Genomic DNA, 22,278 nt, shown 5'->3' on the forward strand with positions numbered 1-22,278 from the left:
CGCCTTCCTTTGCCTTTTGGCAGTGCTTGTGCATTGCCAGCACTAGGCGGGAATGGTCATTATCCCACAGACACGATTCGTTGTGCCCGTTGCTAAGCGCTCTGGAGCACTGTTTATGACGTAAGCGGAACACCTCTTGCCGTTCCATTCTCAGAGCTCCTGAGTTAAGTAATCTGCGACTCTTGGTGTGAATGATAGAGGAAAACATTTCCAATGTGTCTGGCAGGGAGAAACTGAACCTGGAGAACACCTTTGTCAGGAGCTTGCACCTGCACCTTACACACACACAGATTTGCATCACATCTAAATGGCCAAGCTCTTTCTTAGACAAGTTGAAAGCTGCTGTCAGAAGGCTGTGCTCCTTGTCAGATGGAAGCAGCAGCACGCACATAGGAGTTTGGAAAGCACTAAAGAGCCACAGAAGAGCGTGGCCTAGGAAAATGAGGCAGGAAAAACGCTACATGTGTCCTTGCTGTCGCCTAACAAAAGGTAGCAGCATAAACCAGATGCGGGTGAAGTTCTTGCAGGCGACATCTAACGTCAAATGAGCAAACGGGCTTACCACAGCTGCGGTCCTCTGGCAGTCTGAAAGCTTTGTGCACAAGCCGGATGCTAAGCGCCTTCCTTTGCCTTTTGGCAGTGCTCGTGCATTGCCAGCACTAGGCGGGAATGGTCACTTTCCCAGAGACACGTTTCGTTGTGCCCGTTGCTAAGCGCTCTGGAGCACTGTTTATGACGTAAACGGAACACCTCTTGCCGTTCCATTCTCAGAGCTCCTCAGTTAAGTAATCTGCGACTCTTGGTGCGAATGATAGAGGAAAACATTTCCAATGTGTCTGGCAGGGAGAAACTGAACCTGGAGAACACCTTTGTCAGGAGCTTGCACCTGCACCTTACACACACACAGATTTGCATCACATCTAAATGGCCAAGCTCTTTCTTAGGCAAGTTGAAAGCTGCTGTCAGAAGGCTGTGCTCCTTGTCAGATGGAAGCAGCAGCACGCACATAGGAGTTTGGCAAGCACTAAAGAGCCACAGAAGAGCGTAGCCAAGGAAAATGAGGCAGGAAAAACGCTACATGTGTCCTTGCTGTCGCCTAACAACATGGTAGCTGCATAAACTAGATGCGGGTGAAGATCTTGCAGGCGACATCTAACGTCAAATGAGCAAACGGGCTTACCACAGCTGCGGTCCTCTGGCAGTCTGAAAGCTTTGCGCACAAGCCGCATGCTAAGCGCCTTCCTTTGCCTTTTGGCAGTGCTCGTGCATTGCCAGCACTAGGCGGGAATGGTCACTATCCCACAGACACGTTTCGTTGTGCCCGTTGCTATGCGCCCTGGAGCACTGTTTATGACGTAAGCGGAACACCTCTTGCCGTTCCATTCTCAGAGCTCCTGAGTTAAGTAATCTACGACTCTTGGTGCGAATGATAGAGGAAAACATTTCCAATGTGTCTGGCAGGGAGAAACTGAACCTGGAGAACACCTTTGTCAGGAGCTTGCACCTGCACCTTACACACACACAGATTTGCATCACATCTAAATGGCCAAGCTCTTTCTTAGACAAGTTGAAAGCTGCTGTCAGAAGGCTGTGCTCCTTGTCAGATGGAAGCAGCAGCACGCACATAGGAGTTTGGAAAGCACTAAAGAGCCACAGAAGAGCGTGGCCTAGGAAAATGAGGCAGGAAAAAGCATATCGCTACCTGTGTCCTTGTTGTCACCTAACAACAGGTAGCAGCATAAACCAGATGCGGGTGAAGTTCTTGCAAGCGACATCTAACGTCAAATGAGCAAACGGGCTTACCACAGCTGCGGTCCTCTGGCAGTCTGAAAGCTTTGTGCACAAGCCGCATGCTAAGCGCCTTCCTTTGCCTTTTGGCAGTGCTTGTGCATTGCCAGCACTAGGCGGGAATGGTCACTATCCCACAGACACGTTTCGTTGTGCCCGTTGCTAAGCGCTCTGGAGCACTGTTTATGCCGTAAACGGAACACCTCTTGCCGTTCCATTCTCAGAGCTCCTGAGTTAAGTAATCTGCGACTCTTGGTGCGAATGATAGAGGAAAACATTTCCAATGTGTCTGGCAGGGAGAAACTGAACCTGGAGAACACCTTTGTCAGGAGCTTGCACCTGCACCTTACACACACACAGATTTGCATCACATCTAAGTGGCCAAGCTCTTTCTTAGACAAGTTGAAAGCTGCTGTCAGAAGGCTGTGCTCCTTGTCAGATGGAAGCAGCAACACGCACATAGGAGTTGGGCAAGCACTAAAGAGCCACAGAAGAGCGTGGCCTAGGAAAATGAGGCAGGAAAAACGCTACATGTGTCCTTGCTGTCGCCTAACAAAAGGTAGCTGCATAAACCAGATGCCGGTGAAGTTCTTGCAGGCGACATCTAACGTCAAATGAGCAAACGGGCTTACCACAGCTGCGGTCCTCTGGCAGTCTGAAAGCTTTGCGCACAAGCCGCATGCTAAGTGCCTTCCTTTGCCTTTTGGCAGTGCTCGTGCATTGCCAGCACTAGGCGGGAATGGTCATTTTCCCACAGACACGTTTCGTTGTGCCCGTTGCTAAGCGCTCTGGAGCACTGTTTATGACGTAAGCGGAACACCTCTTGCCGTTCCATTCTCAGAGCTCCTGAGTTAAGTAATCTGCGACTCTTGGTGCGAATGATAGAGGAAAACATTTCCAATGTGTCTGGCAGGGAGAAACTGAACCTGGAGAACACCTTTGTCAGGAGCTTGCACCTGCACCTTACACACACACAGATTTGCATCACATCTAAATGGCCAAGCTCTTTCGTAGAAAAGTTGAAAGCTGCTGTCAGAAGGCTGTGCTCCTTGTCAGATGGAAGCAGCAGCACGCACATAGGAGTTGGGCAAGCACTAAAGAGCCACAGAAGAGCAAGGCCTAGGAAAATGAGGCAGGAAAAAACATATCGCTACATGTGTCCTTGTTGTCGCCTAAGAACAGGTAGCAGCATAAACCAGATGCCGGTGAAGTTGTTGCAGGCGACATCTAACGTCAAATGAGCAAACGGGCTTACCACAGCTGCGGTCCTCTGGCAGTCTGAAAGCTTTGCGCACAAGCCGCATGCAAAGCGCCTTCCTTTGCCTTTTGGCAGTGCTCGTGCATTGCCAGCACTAGGCGGGAATGGTCACTATCCCACAGACACGTTTCGTTGTGCCCGTTGCTAAGCGCTCTGGAGCACTGTTTATGACGTAAACGGAACACCTCCTGCCGTTCCATTCTCAGAGCTCCTGGGTTAAGCAATCTCCAACTCTTGGTACGAATGATAGAAGAAAACTTTTCCAATGTGTCTGGCGGGGAGAAAATGAACCTGGAGAACACCTTTGTCAGGAGCTTGCACCTGCACCTTACACACACACAGATTTGCATCACATCTAAGTGGCCAAGCTCTTTCTTAGGCAAGTTGAAAGCTGCTGTCAGAAGGCTGTGCTCCTTGTCAGATGGAAGCAGCAGCACGCACATAGGAGTTTGGCAAGCACTAAAGAGCCACAGAAGAGCGTAGCCAAGGAAAATGAGGCAGGAAAAACGCTACATGTGTCCTTGCTGTCGCCTAACAAAAGGTAGCAGCATAAACCAGATGCCGGTGAAGTTCTTGCAGGCGACATCTAACGTCAAATGAGCAAACGGGCTTACCACAGCTGCGGTCCTCTGGCAGTCTGAAAGCTTTGTGCACAAGCCGGATGCTAAGCGCCTTCCTTTGCCTTTTGGCAGTGCTCGTGCATTGCCAGCACTAGGCGGGAATGGTCACTTTCCCAGAGACACGTTTCGTTGTGCCCGTTGCTAAGCGCTCTGGAGCACTGTTTATGACGTAAACGGAACACCTCTTGCCGTTCCATTCTCAGAGCTCCTGAGTTAAGTAATCTGCGACTCTTGGTGCGAATGATAGAGGAAAACATTTCCAATGTGTCTGGCAGGGAGAAACTGAACCTGGAGAACACCTTTGTCAGGAGCTTGCACCTGCACCTTACACACACACAGATTTGCAGCACATCTAAATGGCCAAGCTCTTTCTTAGACAAGTTGAAAGCTGCTGTCAGAAGGCTGTGCTCCTTGTCAGATGGAAGCAGCAGCACCCACATAGCAGTTTGGCAAGCACTAAAGAGCCACAGAAGAGCGTGGTCTACCAATATGGGGCTGGAAAAAGCATTTGCTACATGTTCTCTTGTTGTCGCCTAACAACAAGTAGCAGCATAAACCAGATGCGGGTGAAGTTCTTGCAGGCGACACCTAACGTCAAATGAGCAAACGGGCTTACCACAGCTGCGGTCCTCTGGCAGTCTGAAAGCTTTGTGCACAAGCCGGATGCTAAGCGCCTTCCTTTGCCTTTTGGCAGTGCTTGTGCATTGCCAGCACTAGGCGGGAATGGTCACTATCCCACAGACACGTTTCGTTGTGCCCGTTGCTAAGCGCTCTGGAGCACTGTTTATGCCGTAAGCGGAACATCTGCCGTTCCATTCTCAGAGCTCCTGAGTTAAGTAATCTGCGACTCTTGGTGCGAATGATAGAGGAAAACATTTCCAATGTGTCTGGCAGGGAGAAACTGAACCTGGAGAACACCTTTGTCAGGAGCTTGCACCTGCACCTTACACACACACAGATTTGCAGCACATCTAAATGGCCAAGCTCTTTCTTAGACAAGTTGAAAGCTGCTGTCAGAAGGCTGTGCTCCTTGTCAGATGGAAGCAGCAGCACGCACATAGGAGTTGGGCAAGCACTAAAGAGCCACAGAAGAGCGTGGCCTAGGAAAATGAGGCAGGAAAAAGCATATCGCTACCTGTGTCCTTGTTGTCGCCTAACAACAGGTAGCAGCATAAACCAGATGCCAGTGAAGATCTTGCAGGCGACATCTAACGTCAAATGAGCAAACGGGCTTATTACAGCTGCGGTCCTCTGGCAGTCTGAAAGCTTTGCGCACAAGCCGGATGCTAAGCGCCTTCCTTTGCCTTTTGGCAGTGCTCGTGCATTGCCAGCACTAGGCGGGAATGGTCACTTTCCCGCACACACGTTTCGTTGTGCCCGTTGCTAAGCGCTCTGGAGCACTGTTTATGACGTAAACGGAACACCTCTTGCCGTTCCATTCTCAGAGCTCCTGAGTTAAGTAATCTGCGACTCTTGGTGCGAATGATAGAGGAAAACATTTCCAATGTGTCTGGCAGGGAGAAACTGAACCTGGAGAACACCTTTGTCAGGAGCTTGCACCTGCACCTTACACACACACAGATTTGCATCACATCTAAGTGGCCAAGCTCTTTCTTAGACAAGTTGAAAGCTGCTGTCAGAAGACTGTGCTCCTTGTCAGATGGAAGCAGCAGCATGCACATAGGAGTTTGGCAAGCACTAAAGAGCCACAGAAGAGCGTGGTCTACCAATATGGGGCTGGAAAAAGCATTTGCTACATGTTCTCTTGTTGTCGCCTAACAAAAGGTAGCAGCATAAACCAGATGCGGGTGAAGTTCTTGCAGGAGACATCTAACGTCAAATGAGCAAACGGGCTTACCACAGCTGCGGTCCTCTGGCAGTCTGAAAGCTTTGCGCACAAGCCGCATGCTAAGCGCCTTCCTTTGCCTTTTGGCAGTGCTTGTGCATTGCCAGCACTAGGCGGGAATGGTCACTATCCCACAGACACGTTTCGTTGTGCCCGTTGCTAAGCGCTCTGGAGCACTGTTTATGCCGTAAGCGGAACATCTGCCATTCCATTCTCAGAGCTCCTGAGTTAAGTAATCTGCGACTCTTGGTGCGAATGATAGAGGAAAACATTTCCAATGTGTCTGGCAGGGAGAAACTGAACCTGGAGAACACCTTTGTCAGGAGCTTGCACCTGCACCTTACACACACACAGATTTGCATCACATCTAAATGGCCAAGCTCTTTCTTAGACAAGTTGAAAGCTGCTGTCAGAAGGCTGTGCTCCTTGTCAGATGGAAGCAGCAGCACGCACATAGGAGTTTGGAAAGCACTAAAGAGCCACAGAAGAGCGTGGCCTAGGAAAATGAGGCAGGAAAAAGCATATCGCTACCTATGTCCTTGTTGTCGCCTAACAACAGGTAGCAGCATAAACCAGATGCAGGTGAAGTTCTTGCAGGCGACATCTAACGTCAAATGAGCAAACGGGCTTACCACAGCTGCGGTCCTCTGGCAGTCTGAAAGCTTTGTGCACAAGCCGCATGCTAAGTGCCTTCCTTTGCCTTTTGGCAGTGCTTGTGCATTGCCAGCACTAGGCGGGAATGGTCACTATCCCACAGACACGTTTCGTTGTGCCCGTTGCTAAGCGCTCTGGAGCACTGTTTATGACGTAAGCGGAACATTTGCCATTCCATTCTCAGAGCTCCTGAGTTAAGTAATCTGCGACTCTTGGTGCGAATGATAGAGGAAAACATTTCCAATGTGTCTGGCAGGGAGAAACTGAACCTGGAGAACACCTTTGTCCGGAGCTTGCACCTGCACCTTACACACACACAGATTTGCATCACATCTAAATGGCCAAGCTCTTTCTTAGACAAGTTGAAAGCTGCTGTCAGAAGGCTGTGCTCCTTGTCAGATGGAAGCAGCAGCACGCACATAGGAGTTTGGAAAGCACTAAAGAGCCACAGAAGAGCGTGGCCTAGGAAAATGAGGCAGGAAAAAGCATATCGCAACCTGTGTCCTTGTTGTCGCCTAACAACAGGTAGCAGCATAAACCAGATGCGGGTGAAGTTCTTGCAGGCGACATCTAACGTCAAATGAGCAAACGGGCTTACCACAGCTGCGGTCCTCTGGCAGTCTGAAAGCTTTGCGCACAAGCCGCATGCTAAGCGCCTTCCTTTTCCTTTTGGCAGTGCTTGTGCATTGCCAGCACTAGGCTGGAATGGTCACTATCCCACAGACACGTCTCGTTGTGCCCGTTGCTAAGCGCTCTGGAGCACTCTTTATGCCGTAAACGGAACACCTCTTGCCGTTCCATTCTCAGAGCTCCTGAGTTAAGTAATCTGCGACTCTTGGTGCGAATGATAGAGGAAAACATTTCCAATGTGTCTGGCAGGGAGAAACTGAACCTGGAGAACACCTTTGTCAGGAGCTTGCACCTGCACCTTACACACACACAGGTTTGCAGCACATCTAAATGGCCAAGCTCTTTCTTAGACAAGTTGAAAGCTGCTGTCAGAAGCCTGTGCTCCTTGTCAGATGGAAGCAGCAACACGCACATAGGAGTTGGGCAAGCACTAAAGAGCCACAGAAGAGCGTGGCCTAGGAAAATGAGGCAGGAAAAACGCTACATGTGTCCTTGCTGTCGCCTAACAAAAGGTAGCTGCATAAACCAGATGCCGGTGAAGTTCTTGCAGGCGACATCTAACGTCAAATGAGCAAACGGGCTTACCACAGCTGCGGTCCTCTGGCAGTCTGAAAGCTTTGCGCACAAGCCGCATGCTAAGTGCCTTCCTTTGCCTTTTGGCAGTGCTCGTGCATTGCCAGCACTAGGCGGGAATGGTCATTTTCCCGCACACACGTTTCGTTGTGCCCGTTGCTAAGCGCTCTGGAGCACTGTTTATGACGTAAGCGGAACACCTCTTGCCGTTCCATTCTCAGAGCTCCTCAGTTAAGTAATCTGCGACTCTTGGTGCGAATGATAGAGGAAAACATTTCCAATGTGTCTGGCAGGGAGAAACTGAACCTGGAGAACACCTTTGTCAGGAGCTTGCACCTGCACCTTACACACACACAGATTTGCATCACATCTAAATGGCCAAGCTCTTTCTTAGGCAAGTTGAAAGCTGCTGTCAGAAGGCTGTGCTCCTTGTCAGATGGAAGCAGCAGCACGCACATAGGAGATTGGCAAGCACTAAAGAGCCACAGAAGAGCGTGGCCAAGGAAAATGAGGCAGGAAAAACGCTACATGTGTCCTTGCTGTCGCCTAACAAAAGGTAGCTGCATAAACCAGATGCGGGTGAAGTTCTTGCAGGCGACATCTAACGTCAAATGAGCAAACGGGCTTACCACAGCTGTGGTCCTCTGGCAGTCTGAAAGCTTTGTGCACAAGACGCATGCTAAGCGCCTTCCTTTGCCTTTTGGCAGTGCTTGTGCATTGCCAGCGCTAGGCGGGAATGGTCATTTTCCCGCACACACGTTTTGTTGTGCCCGTTGCTAAGCGCTCTGGAGCACTGTTTATGACGTAAGCGGAACATCTCCTGCCATTCCATTCTCAGAGCACCTGAGTTAAGTAATCTGCGACTCTTGGTGCGAATGATAGAGGAAAACATTTCCAATGTGTCTGGCAGGGAGAAACTGAACCTGGAGAACACCTTTGTCAGGAGCTTGCACCTGCACCTTACACACACACAGATTTGCATCACATCTAAATGGCCAAGCTCTTTCTTAGACAAGTTGAAAGCTGCTGTCAGAAGGCTGTGCTCCTTGTCAGATGGAAGCAGCAGCACGCACATAGGAGTTTGGCAAGCACTAAAGAGCCACAGAAGAGCGTGGCCTAGGAAAATGAGGCAGGAAAAACGCTTCATGTGTCCTTGCTGTCGCCTAACAAAAGGTAGCAGCATAAACCAGATGCCGGTGAAGATCTTGCAGGCGACATCTAACGTCAAATGAGCAAACGGGCTTACCACAGCTGCGGTCCTCTGGCAGTCTGAAAGCTTTGCGCACAAGCCGCATGCAAAGCGCCTTCCTTTGCCTTTTGGCAGTGCTCGTGCATTGCCAGCACTAGGCGGGAATGGTCACTATCCCACAGACACGTTTCGTTGTGCCCGTTGCTAAGCGCTCTGGAGCACTGTTTATGCCGTAAACGGAACACCTCCTGCCGTTCCATTCTCAGAGCTCCTGGGTTAAGCAATCTCCAACTCTTGGTACGAATGATAGAAGAAAACTTTTCCAATGTGTCTGGCGGGGAGAAACTGAACCTGGAGAACACCTTTGTCAGGAGCTTGCACCTGCACCTTACACACACACAGATTTGCATCACATCTAAGTGGCCAAGCTCTTTCTTAGGCAAGTTGAAAGCTGCTGTCAGAAGGCTGTGCTCCTTGTCAGATGGAAGCAGCAGCACGCACATAGGAGTTTGGCAAGCACTAAAGAGCCACAGAAGAGCGTAGCCAAGGAAAATGAGGCAGGAAAAACGCTACATGTGTCCTTGCTGTCGCCTAACAAAAGGTAGCAGCATAAACCAGATGCCGGTGAAGTTCTTGCAGGCGACATCTAACGTCAAATGAGCAAACGGGCTTACCACAGCTGCGGTCCTCTGGCAGTCTGAAAGCTTTGTGCACAAGCCGGATGCTAAGCGCCTTCCTTTGCCTTTTGGCAGTGCTCGTGCATTGCCAGCACTAGGCGGGAATGGTCACTTTCCCAGAGACACGTTTCGTTGTGCCCGTTGCTAAGCGCTCTGGAGCACTGTTTATGACGTAAACGGAACACCTCTTGCCGTTCCATTCTCAGAGCTCCTGAGTTAAGTAATCTGCGACTCTTGGTGCGAATGATAGAGGAAAACATTTCCAATGTGTCTGGCAGGGAGAAACTGAACCTGGAGAACACCTTTGTCAGGAGCTTGCACCTGCACCTTACACACACACAGATTTGCAGCACATCTAAATGGCCAAGCTCTTTCTTAGACAAGTTGAAAGCTGCTGTCAGAAGGCTGTGCTCCTTGTCAGATGGAAGCAGCAGCACCCACATAGCAGTTTGGCAAGCACTAAAGAGCCACAGAAGAGCGTGGTCTACCAATATGGGGCTGGAAAAAGCATTTGCTACATGTTCTCTTGTTGTCGCCTAACAACAAGTAGCAGCATAAACCAGATGCGGGTGAAGTTCTTGCAGGCGACACCTAACGTCAAATGAGCAAACGGGCTTACCACAGCTGCGGTCCTCTGGCAGTCTGAAAGCTTTGTGCACAAGCCGCATGCTAAGCGCCTTCCTTTGCCTTTTGGCAGTGCTCGTGCATTGCCAGCACTAGGCGGGAATGGTCACTATCCCACAGACACGTTTCGTTGTGCCCGTTGCTAAGCGCTCTGGAGCACTGTTTATGCCGTAAGCGGAACATCTGCCGTTCCATTCTCAGAGCTCCTGAGTTAAGTAATCTGCGACTCTTGGTGCGAATGATAGAGGAAAACATTTCCAATGTGTCTGGCAGGGAGAAACTGAACCTGGAGAACACCTTTGTCAGGAGCTTGCACCTGCACCTTACACACACACAGATTTGCAGCACATCTAAATGGCCAAGCTCTTTCTTAGACAAGTTGAAAGCTGCTGTCAGAAGGCTGTGCTCCTTGTCAGATGGAAGCAGCAGCACGCACATAGGAGTTGGGCAAGCACTAAAGAGCCACAGAAGAGCGTGGCCTAGGAAAATGAGGCAGGAAAAAGCATATCGCTACCTGTGTCCTTGTTGTCGCCTAACAACAGGTAGCAGCATAAACCAGATGCCAGTGAAGATCTTGCAGGCGACATCTAACGTCAAATGAGCAAACGGGCTTATTACAGCTGCGGTCCTCTGGCAGTCTGAAAGCTTTGCGCACAAGCCGGATGCTAAGCGCCTTCCTTTGCCTTTTGGCAGTGCTCGTGCATTGCCAGCACTAGGTGGGAATGGTCACTTTCCCGCACACACGTTTCGTTGTGCCCGTTGCTAAGCGCTCTGGAGCACTGTTTATGACGTAAACGGAACACCTCTTGCCGTTCCATTCTCAGAGCTCCTGAGTTAAGTAATCTGCGACTCTTGGTGCGAATGATAGAGGAAAACATTTCCAATGTGTCTGGCAGGGAGAAACTGAACCTGGAGAACACCTTTGTCAGGAGCTTGCACCTGCACCTTACACACACACAGATTTGCATCACATCTAAGTGGCCAAGCTCTTTCTTAGACAAGTTGAAAGCTGCTGTCAGAAGACTGTGCTCCTTGTCAGATGGAAGCAGCAGCATGCACATAGGAGTTTGGCAAGCACTAAAGAGCCACAGAAGAGCGTGGTCTACCAATATGGGGCTGGAAAAAGCATTTGCTACATGTTCTCTTGTTGTCGCCTAACAAAAGGTAGCAGCATAAACCAGATGCAGGTGAAGTTCTTGCAGGCGACATCTAACGTCAAATGAGCAAACGGGCTTACCACAGCTGCGGTCCTCTGGCAGTCTGAAAGCTTTGTGCACAAGCCGCATGCTAAGTGCCTTCCTTTGCCTTTTGGCAGTGCTTGTGCATTGCCAGCACTAGGCGGGAATGGTCACTATCCCACAGACACGTTTCGTTGTGCCCGTTGCTAAGCGCTCTGGAGCACTGTTTATGACGTAAGCGGAACATTTGCCATTCCATTCTCAGAGCTCCTGAGTTAAGTAATCTGCGACTCTTGGTGCGAATGATAGAGGAAAACATTTCCAATGTGTCTGGCAGGGAGAAACTGAACCTGGAGAACACCTTTGTCAGGAGCTTGCACCTGCACCTTACACACACACAGATTTGCATCACATCTAAATGGCCAAGCTCTTTCTTAGACAAGTTGAAAGCTGCTGTCAGAAGGCTGTGCTCCTTGTCAGATGGAAGCAGCAGCACGCACATAGGAGTTTGGAAAGCACTAAAGAGCCACAGAAGAGCGTGGCCTAGGAAAATGAGGCAGGAAAAAGCATATCGCAACCTGTGTCCTTGTTGTCGCCTAACAACAGGTAGCAGCATAAACCAGATGCGGGTGAAGTTCTTGCAGGCGACATCTAACGTCAAATGAGCAAACGGGCTTACCACAGCTGCGGTCCTCTGGCAGTCTGAAAGCTTTGCGCACAAGCCGCATGCTAAGCGCCTTCCTTTTCCTTTTGGCAGTGCTTGTGCATTGCCAGCACTAGGCTGGAATGGTCACTATCCCACAGACACGTCTCGTTGTGCCCGTTGCTAAGCGCTCTGGAGCACTGTTTATGCCGTAAACGGAACACCTCTTGCCGTTCCATTCTCAGAGCTCCTGAGTTAAGTAATCTGCGACTCTTGGTGCGAATGATAGAGGAAAACATTTCCAATGTGTCTGGCAGGGAGAAACTGAACCTGGAGAACACCTTTGTCAGGAGCTTGCACCTGCACCTTACACACACACAGGTTTGCAGCACATCTAAATGGCCAAGCTCTTTCTTAGACGAGTTGAAAGCTGCTGTCAGAAGCCTGTGCTCCTTGTCAGATGGAAGCAGCAACACGCACATAGGAGTTGGGCAAGCACTAAAGAGCCACAGAAGAGCGTGGCCTAGGAAAATGAGGCAGGAAAAACGCTACATGTGTCCTTGCTGTCGCCTAACAAAAGGTAGCTGCATAAACCAGATGCAGGTGAAGTTCTTGCAGGCGACATCTAACGTCAAATGAGCAAACGGGCTTACCACAGCTGCGGTCCTCTGGCAGTCTGAAAGCTTTGCGCACAAGCCGCATGCTAAGTGCCTTCCTTTGCCTTTTGGCAGTGCTCGTGCATTGCCAGCACTAGGCGGGAATGGTCATTTTCCCGCACACACGTTTCGTTGTGCCCGTTGCTAAGCGCTCTGGAGCACTGTTTATGACGTAAGCGGAACACCTCTTGCCGTTCCATTCTCAGAGCTCCTGAGTTAAGTAATCTGCGACTCTTGGTGCGAATGATAGAGGAAAACATTTCCAATGTGTCTGGCAGGGAGAAACTGAACCTGGAGAACACCTTTGTCAGGAGCTTGCACCTGCACCTTACACACACACAGATTTGCAGCACATCTAAATGGCCAAGCTCTTTCTTAGGCAAGTTGAAAGCTGCTGTCAGAAGGCTGTGCTCCTTGTCAGATGGAAGCAGCAGCACGCACATAGGAGTTTGGCAAGCACTAAAGAGCCACAGAAGAGCGTGGCCAAGGAAAATGAGGCAGGAAAAACGCTACATGTGTCCTTGCTGTCGCCTAACAAAAGGTAGCTGCATAAACCAGATGCGGGTGAAGTTCTTGCAGGCGACATCTAACGTCAAATGAGCAAACGGGCTTACCACAGCTGTGGTCCTCTGGCAGTCTGAAAGCTTTGTGCACAAGACGCATGCTAAGCGCCTTCCTTTGCCTTTTGGCAGTGCTTGTGCATTGCCAGCGCTAGGCGGGAATGGTCATTTTCCCGCACACACGTTTCGTTGTGCCCGTTGCTAAGCGCTCTGGAGCACTGTTTATGACGTAAGCGGAACATCTCCTGCCATTCCATTCTCAGAGCACCTGAGTTAAGTAATCTGCGACTCTTGGTGCGAATGATAGAGGAAAACATTTCCAATGTGTCTGGCAGGGAGAAACTGAACCTGGAGAACACCTTTGTCAGGAGCTTGCACCTGCACCTTACACACACACAGATTTGCATCACATCTAAATGGCCAAGCTCTTTCTTAGACAAGTTGAAAGCTGCTGTCAGAAGGCTGTGCTCCTTGTCAGATGGAAGCAGCAGCACGCACATAGGAGTTTGGCAAGCACTAAAGAGCCACAGAAGAGCGTGGCCTAGGAAAATGAGGCAGGAAAAACGCTACATGTGTCCTTGCTGTCGCCTAACAAAAGGTAGCAGCATAAACCAGATGCCGGTGAAGATCTTGCAGGCGACATCTAACGTCAAATGAGCAAACGGGCTTACCACAGCTGCGGTCCTCTGGCAGTCTGAAAGCTTTGCGCACAAGCCGCATGCTAAGCGCCTTCCTTTGCCTTTTGGCAGTGCTCGCGCATTGCCAGCACTAGGCGGGAATGGTCACTATCCCACAGACACGTTTCGTTGTGCCAGTTGCTAAGCGCTCTGGAGCACTGTTTATGACGTAAGCGGAACACCTCTTGCCGTTCCATTCTCAGAGCTCCTGAGTTAAGTAATCTGCGACTCTTGGTGCGAATGATAGAGGAAAACATTTCCAATGTGTCTGGCAGGGAGAAACTGAACCTGGAGAACACCTTTGTCAGGAGCTTGCACCTGCACCTTACACACACACAGATTTGCAGCACATCTAAATGGCCAAGCTCTTTCTTAGACAAGTTGAAAGCTGCTGTCAGAAGGCTGTGCTCCTTGTCAGATGGAAGCAGCAGCACGCACATAGGAGTTTGGAAAGCACTAAAGAGCCACAGAAGAGCGTGGCCTAGGAAAATGAGGCAGGAAAAAGCATATCGCTACATGTGTCCTTGTTGTCGCCTAACAACAGGTGGCAGCATAAACCAGATGCCGGTGAAGATCTTGCAGGCGACATCTAACGTCAAATGAGCAAACGGGCTTACCACAGCTGCGGTCCTCTGGCAGTCTGAAAGCTTTGCGCACAAGCCGCATGCTAAGCGCCTTCCTTTTCCTTTTGGCAGTGCTTGTGCATTGCCAGCACTAGGCTGGAATGGTCACTATCCCACAGACACGTCTCGTTGTGCCCGTTGCTAAGCGCTCTGGAGCACTGTTTATGCCGTAAACGGAACACCTCTTGCCGTTCCATTCTCAGAGCTCCTGAGTTAAGTAATCTGCGACTCTTGGTGCGAATGATAGAGGAAAACATTTCCAATGTGTCTGGCAGGGAGAAACTGAACCTGGAGAACACCTTTGTCAGGAGCTTGCACCTGCACCTTACACACACACAGGTTTGCAGCACATCTAAATGGCCAAGCTCTTTCTTAGACGAGTTGAAAGCTGCTGTCAGAAGCCTGTGCTCCTTGTCAGATGGAAGCAGCAACACGCACATAGGAGTTGGGCAAGCACTAAAGAGCCACAGAAGAGCGTGGCCTAGGAAAATGAGGCAGGAAAAACGCTACATGTGTCCTTGCTGTCGCCTAACAAAAGGTAGCTGCATAAACCAGATGCAGGTGAAGTTCTTGCAGGCGACATCTAACGTCAAATGAGCAAACGGGCTTACCACAGCTGCGGTCCTCTGGCAGTCTGAAAGCTTTGCGCACAAGCCGCATGCTAAGTGCCTTCCTTTGCCTTTTGGCAGTGCTCGTGCATTGCCAGCACTAGGCGGGAATGGTCATTTTCCCGCACACACGTTTCGTTGTGCCCGTTGCTAAGCGCTCTGGAGCACTGTTTATGACGTAAGCGGAACACCTCTTGCCGTTCCATTCTCAGAGCTCCTGGGTTAAGCAATCTCCAACTCTTGCTTCGAATGCCAGAGGAAAACATTTCCAATGTGTCTGGCAGGGAGAAACTGAACCTGGAGAACACCTTTGTCAGGAGCTTGCACCTGCACCTTACACACACACAGATTTGCAGCACATCTAAATGGCCAAGCTCTTTCTTAGGCAAGTTGAAAGCTGCTGTCAGAAGGCTGTGCTCCTTGTCAGATGGAAGCAGCAGCACGCACATAGGAGTTTGGCAAGCACTAAAGAGCCACAGAAGAGCGTGGCCAAGGAAAATGAGGCAGGAAAAACGCTACATGTGTCCTTGCTGTCGCCTAACAAAAGGTAGCTGCATAAACCAGATGCGGGTGAAGTTCTTGCAGGCGACATCTAACGTCAAATGAGCAAACGGGCTTACCACAGCTGTGGTCCTCTGGCAGTCTGAAAGCTTTGTGCACAAGACGCATGCTAAGCGCCTTCCTTTGCCTTTTGGCAGTGCTTGTGCATTGCCAGCGCTAGGCGGGAATGGTCATTTTCCCGCACACACGTTTCGTTGTGCCCGTTGCTAAGCGCTCTGGAGCACTGTTTATGACGTAAGCGGAACATCTCCTGCCATTCCATTCTCAGAGCACCTGAGTTAAGTAATCTGCGACTCTTGGTGAGAATGATAGAGGAAAACATTTCCAATGTGTCTGGCAGGGAGAAACTGAACCTGGAGAACACCTTTGTCAGGAGCTTGCACCTGCACCTTACACACACACAGATTTGCATCACATCTAAATGGCCAAGCTCTTTCTTAGACAAGTTGAAAGCTGCTGTCAGAAGGCTGTGCTCCTTGTCAGATGGAAGCAGCAGCACGCACATAGGAGTTTGGCAAGCACTAAAGAGCCACAGAAGAGCGTGGCCTAGGAAAATGAGGCAGGAAAAACGCTACATGTGTCCTTGCTGTCGCCTAACAAAAGGTAGCAGCATAAACCAGATGCCGGTGAAGATCTTGCAGGCGACATCTAACGTCAAATGAGCAAACGGGCTTACCACAGCTGCGGTCCTCTGGCAGTCTGAAAGCTTTGCGCACAAGCCGCATGCTAAGCGCCTTCCTTTGCCTTTTGGCAGTGCTCGCGCATTGCCAGCACTAGGCGGGAATGGTCACTATCCCACAGACACGTTTCGTTGTGCCCGTTGCTAAGCGCTCTGGAGCACTGTTTATGACGTAAGCGGAACACCTCTTGCCGTTCCATTCTCAGAGCTCCTGAGTTAAGTAATCTGCGACTCTTGGTGCGAATGATAGAGGAAAACATTTCCAATGTGTCTGGCAGGGAGAAACTGAACCTGGAGAACACCTTTGTCAGGAGCTTGCACCTGCACCTTACACACACACAGATTTGCAGCACATCTAAATGGCCAAGCTCTTTCTTAGACAAGTTGAAAGCTGCTGTCAGAAGGCTGTGCTCCTTGTCAGATGGAAGCAGCAGCACGCACATAGGAGTTGGGCAAGCACTAAAGAGCCACAGAAGAGCGTGGCCTAGGAAAATGAGGCAGGAAAAAGCATATCGCTACATGTGTCCTTGTTGTCGCCTAACAACAGGTAGCAGCATAAACCAGATGCCGGTGAAGATCTTGCAGGCGACATCTAACGTCAAATGAGCAAACGGGCTTATTACAGCTGCGGTCCTCTGGCAGTCTGAAAGCTTTGCGCACAAGCCGGATGCTAAGCGCCTTCCTTTGCCTTTTGGCAGTGCTCGTGCATTGCCAGCACTAGGCGGGAATGGTCACTTTCCCAGAGACACGTTTCGTTGTGCCCGTTGCTAAGCGCTCTGGAGCACTGTTTATGACGTAAACGGAACACCTCTTGCCGTTCCATTCTCAGAGCTCCTGAGTTAAGTAATCTGCGACTCTTGGTGCGAATGATACAGGAAAACATTTCCAATGTGTCTGGCAGGGAGAAACTGAACCTGGAGAACACCTTTGTCAGGAGCTTGCACCTGCACCTTACACACACACAGATTTGCATCACATCTAAGTGGCCAAACTCTTTCTTAGACAAGTTGAAAGCTGCTGTCAGAAGACTGTGCTCCTTGTCAGATGGAAGCAGCAGCATGCACATAGGAGTTTGGCAAGCACTAAAGAGCCACAGAAGAGCGTGGCCTAGCAATATGGGGCTGGAAAAAGCATTTGCTACATGTTCTCTTGTTGTCGCCTAACAAAAGGTAGCAGCATAAACCAGATGCGGGTGAAGTTCTTGCAGGAGACATCTAACGTCAAATGAGCAAACGGGCTTACCACAGCTGCGGTCCTCTGGCAGTCTGAAAGCTTTGCGCACAAGCCGCATGCAAAGCGCCTTCCTTTGCCTTTTGGCAGTGCTTGTGCATTGCCAGCACTAGGCGGGAATGGTCACTATCCCACAGACACGTTTCGTTGTGCCCGTTGCTAAGCGCTCTGGAGCACTGTTTATGACGTAAACGGAACACCTCCTGCCGTTCCATTCTCAGAGCTCCTGGGTTAAGCAATCTCCAACTCTTGCTTCGAATGCCAGAGGAAAACATTTCCAATGTGTCTGGCAGGGAGAAACTGAACCTGGAGAACACCTTTGTCAGGAGCTTGCACCTGCACCTTACACACACACAGATTTGCATCACATCTAAGTGGCCAAGCTCTTTCTTAGGCAAGTTGAAAGCTGCTGTCAGAAGGCTGTGCTCCTTGTCAGATGGAAGCAGCAGCACGCACATAGGAGTTTGGCAAGCACTAAAGAGCCACAGAAGAGCGTAGCCAAGGAAAATGAGGCAGGAAAAACGCTACATGTGTCCTTGCTGTCGCCTAACAAAAGGTAGCAGCATAAACCAGATGCCGGTGAAGTTCTTGCAGGCGACATCTAACGTCAAATGAGCAAACGGGCTTACCACAGCTGCGGTCCTCTGGCAGTCTGAAAGCTTTGTGCACAAGCCGGATGCTAAGCGCCTTCCTTTGCCTTTTGGCAGTGCTCGTGCATTGCCAGCACTAGGCGGGAATGGTCACTTTCCCAGAGACACGTTTCGTTGTGCCCGTTGCTAAGCGCTCTGGAGCACTGTTTATGACGTAAACGGAACACCTCTTGCCGTTCCATTCTCAGAGCTCCTGAGTTAAGTAATCTGCGACTCTTGGTGCGAATGATAGAGGAAAACATTTCCAATGTGTCTGGCAGGGAGAAACTGAACCTGGAGAACACCTTTGTCAGGAGCTTGCACCTGCACCTTACACACACACAGATTTGCAGCACATCTAAATGGCCAAGCTCTTTCTTAGACAAGTTGAAAGCTGCTGTCAGAAGGCTGTGCTCCTTGTCAGATGGAAGCAGCAGCACGCACATAGGAGATTGGCAAGCACTAAAGAGCCACAGAAGAGCGTGGCCAAGGAAAATGAGGCAGGAAAAACGCTACATGTGTCCTTGCTGTCGCCTAACAACAGGTAGCAGCATAAACCAGATGCGGGTGAAGTTGTTGCAGGCGACATCTAACGTCAAATGAGCAAACGGGCTTACCACAGCTGCGGTCCTCTGGCAGTCTGAAAGCTTTGCGCACAAGCCGCATGCAAAGCGCCTTCCTTTGCCTTTTGGCAGTGCTCGTGCATTGCCAGCACTAGGCGGGAATGGTCACTTTCCCAGAGACACGTTTCGTTGTGCCCGTTGCTAAGCGCTCTGGAGCACTGTTTATGACGTAAACGGAACACCTCTTGCCGTTCCATTCTCAGAGCTCCTCAGTTAAGTAATCTGCGACTCTTGGTGCGAATGATAGAGGAAAACATTTCCAATGTGTCTGGCAGATAGAAACTGAACCTGGAGAACACCTTTGTCAGGAGCTTGCACCTGCACCTTACACACACACAGATTTGCATCACATCTAAGTGGCCAAGCTCTTTCGTAGAAAAGTTGAAAGCTGCTGTCAGAAGGCTGTGCTCCTTGTCAGATGGAAGCAGCAGCACGCACATAGGAGTTTGGCAAGCAATAAAGAGCCACAGAAGAGCGTGGCCTAGGAAAATGAGGCAGGAAAATCATATCGCTACATACGCCCTTGTTGTCGCCTAACAACAGGTAGCAGCATAAACCAGATGCGGGTGAAGTTCTTGCAGGCGACATCTAACGTCAAATGAGCAAACGGGCTTACCACAGCTGCGGTCCTCTGGCAGTCTGAAAGCTTTGTGCACAAGCCGGATGCTAAGCGCCTTCCTTTGCCTTTTGGTAGTGCTTGTGCATTGCCAGCACTAGGCAGGAATGGTCATTTTCCCGCACACACGTTTCGTTGTGCCCGTTGCTAAGCGCTCTGGGGCACTGTTTATGACGTAAGCGAAACACCTCTTGCCGTTCCATTCTCAGAGCTCCTGAGTTAAGTAATCTGCGACTCTTGGTGCGAATGATAGAGGAAAACATTTCCAATGTGTCTGGCAGGGAGAAACTGAACCTGGAGAACACCTTTGTCAGGAGCTTGCACCTGCACCTTACACACACAGAGATTTGCATCACATCTAAGTGGCCAAGCTCTTTCTTAGGCAAGTTGAAAGCTGCTGTCAGAAGGCTGTGCTCCTTGTCAGATGGAAGCAGCAGCACGCACATAGGAGTTTGGCAAGCACTAAAGAGCCACAGAAGAGCGTAGCCAAGGAAAATAAGGCAGGAAAAACGCTACATGTGTCCTTGCTGTCGCCTAACAACAGGTAGCAGCATAAACCAGATGCCGGTGAAGATCTTGCAGGCGACATCTAACGTCAAATGAGCAAACGGGCTTACCACAGCTGTGGTCCTCTGGCAGTCTGAAAGCTTTGTGCACAAGCCGGATGCTAAGCGCCTTCCTTTGCCTTTTAGCAGTGCTTTTGCATTGCCAGCACTAGGCGGGAATGGTCACTTTCCCAGAGACACGTTTCGTTGTGCCCGTTGCTAAGCGCTCTGGAGCACTGTTTATGACGTAAACGGAACACCTCTTGCCGTTCCATTCTCAGAGCTCCTCAGTTAAGTAATCTGCGACTCTTGATGCGAATGATAGAGGAAAACATTTCCAATGTGTCTGGCAGGGAGAAACTGAACCTGGAGAACACCTTTGTCAGGAGCTTGCACCTGCACCTTACACACACACAGATTTGCATCACATCTAAGTGGCCAAGCTCTTTCGTAGAAAAGTTGAAAGCTGCTGTCAGAAGGCTGTGCTCCTTGTCAGATGGAAGCAGCAGCACGCACATAGGAGTTTGGCAAGCACTAAAGAGCCACAGAAGAGCGTGGCCTAGGAAAATGAGGCAGGAAAAACGCTACATGTGTCCTTGCTGTCGCCTAACAAAAGGTAGCTGCATAAACCAGATGCCGGTGAAGTTCTTGCAGGCGACATCTAACGTCAAATGAGCAAACGGGCTTACCACAGCTGCGGTCCTCTGGCAGTCTGAAAGCTTTGCGCACAAGCCGCATGCTAAGTGCCTTCCTTTGCCTTTTGGCAGTGCTCGTGCATTGCCAGCACTAGGCGGGAATGGTCATTTTCCCACAGACACGTTTCGTTGTGCCCGTTGCTAAGCGCTCTGGAGCACTGTTTATGACGTAATCGGAACACCTCTTGCCATTCCATTCTCAGAGCTCCTGAGTTAAGTAATCTGCGACTCTTGGTGCGAATGATAGAGGAAAACATTTCCAATGTGTCTGGCAGGGAGAAACTGAACCTGGAGAACACCTTTGTCAGGAGCTTGCACCTGCACCTTACACACACACAGATTTGCATCACATCTAAATGGCCAAGCTCTTTCGTAGAAAAGTTGAAAGCTGCTGTCAGAAGGCTGTGCTCCTTGTCAGATGGAAGCAGCAGCACGCACATAGGAGTTGGGCAAGCACTAAAGAGCCACAGAAGAGCAAGGCCTAGGAAAATGAGGCAGGAAAAAACATATCGCTACATGTGTCCTTGTTGTCGCCTAAGAACAGGTAGCAGCATAAACCAGATGCCGGTGAAGTTGTTGCAGGCGACATCTAACGTCAAATGAGCAAACGGGCTTACCACAGCTGCGGTCCTCTGGCAGTCTGAAAGCTTTGCGCACAAGCCGCATGCAAAGCGCCTTCCTTTGCCTTTTGGCAGTGCTCGTGCATTGCCAGCACTAGGCGGGAATGGTCACTATCCCACAGACACGTTTCGTTGTGCCCGTTGCTAAGCGCTCTGGAGCACTGTTTATGACGTAAACGGAACACCTCCTGCCGTTCCATTCTCAGAGCTCCTGGGTTAAGCAATCTCCAACTCTTGGTACGAATGATAGAAGAAAACTTTTCCAATGTGTCTGGCGGGGAGAAACTGAACCTGGAGAACACCTTTGTCAGGAGCTTGCACCTGCACCTTACACACACACAGATTTGCATCACATCTAAGTGGCCAAGCTCTTTCTTAGGCAAGTTGAAAGCTGCTGTCAGAAGGCTGTGCTCCTTGTCAGATGGAAGCAGCAGCACGCACATAGGAGTTTGGCAAGCACTAAAGAGCCACAGAAGAGCGTAGCCAAGGAAAATGAGGCAGGAAAAACGCTACATGTGTCCTTGCTGTCGCCTAACAAAAGGTAGCAGCATAAACCAGATGCCGGTGAAGTTCTTGCAGGCGACATCTAACGTCAAATGAGCAAACGGGCTTACCACAGCTGCGGTCCTCTGGCAGTCTGAAAGCTTTGTGCACAAGCCGGATGCTAAGCGCCTTCCTTTGCCTTTTGGCAGTGCTCGTGCATTGCCAGCACTAGGCGGGAATGGTCATTTTCCCGCACACACGTTTCGTTGTGCCCGTTGCTAAGCGCTCTGGAGCACTGTTTATGACGTAAACGGAACACCTCTTGCCGTTCCATTCTCAGAGCTCCTGAGTTAAGTAATCTGCGACTCTTGGTGCGAATGATAGAGGAAAACATTTCCAATGTGTCTGGCAGGGAGAAACTGAACCTGGAGAACACCTTTGTCAGGAGCTTGCACCTGCACCTTACACACACACAGATTTGCAGCACATCTAAATGGCCAAGCTCTTTCTTAGACAAGTTGAAAGCTGCTGTCAGAAGGCTGTGCTCCTTGTCAGATGGAAGCAGCAGCACGCACATAGGAGTTGGGCAAGCACTAAAGAGCCACAGAAGAGCGTGGCCTAGGAAAATGAGGCAGGAAAAAGCATATCGCTACCTGTGTCCTTGTTGTCGCCTAACAACAGGTAGCAGCATAAACCAGATGCCAGTGAAGATCTTGCAGGCGACATCTAACGTCAAATGAGCAAACGGGCTTATTACAGCTGCGGTCCTCTGGCAGTCTGAAAGCTTTGCGCA

Source organism: Poecile atricapillus, chromosome 7 (genome assembly GCF_030490865.1).
Source record: "Poecile atricapillus isolate bPoeAtr1 chromosome 7, bPoeAtr1.hap1, whole genome shotgun sequence".
NCBI lineage: Eukaryota > Metazoa > Chordata > Aves > Passeriformes > Paridae > Poecile > Poecile atricapillus.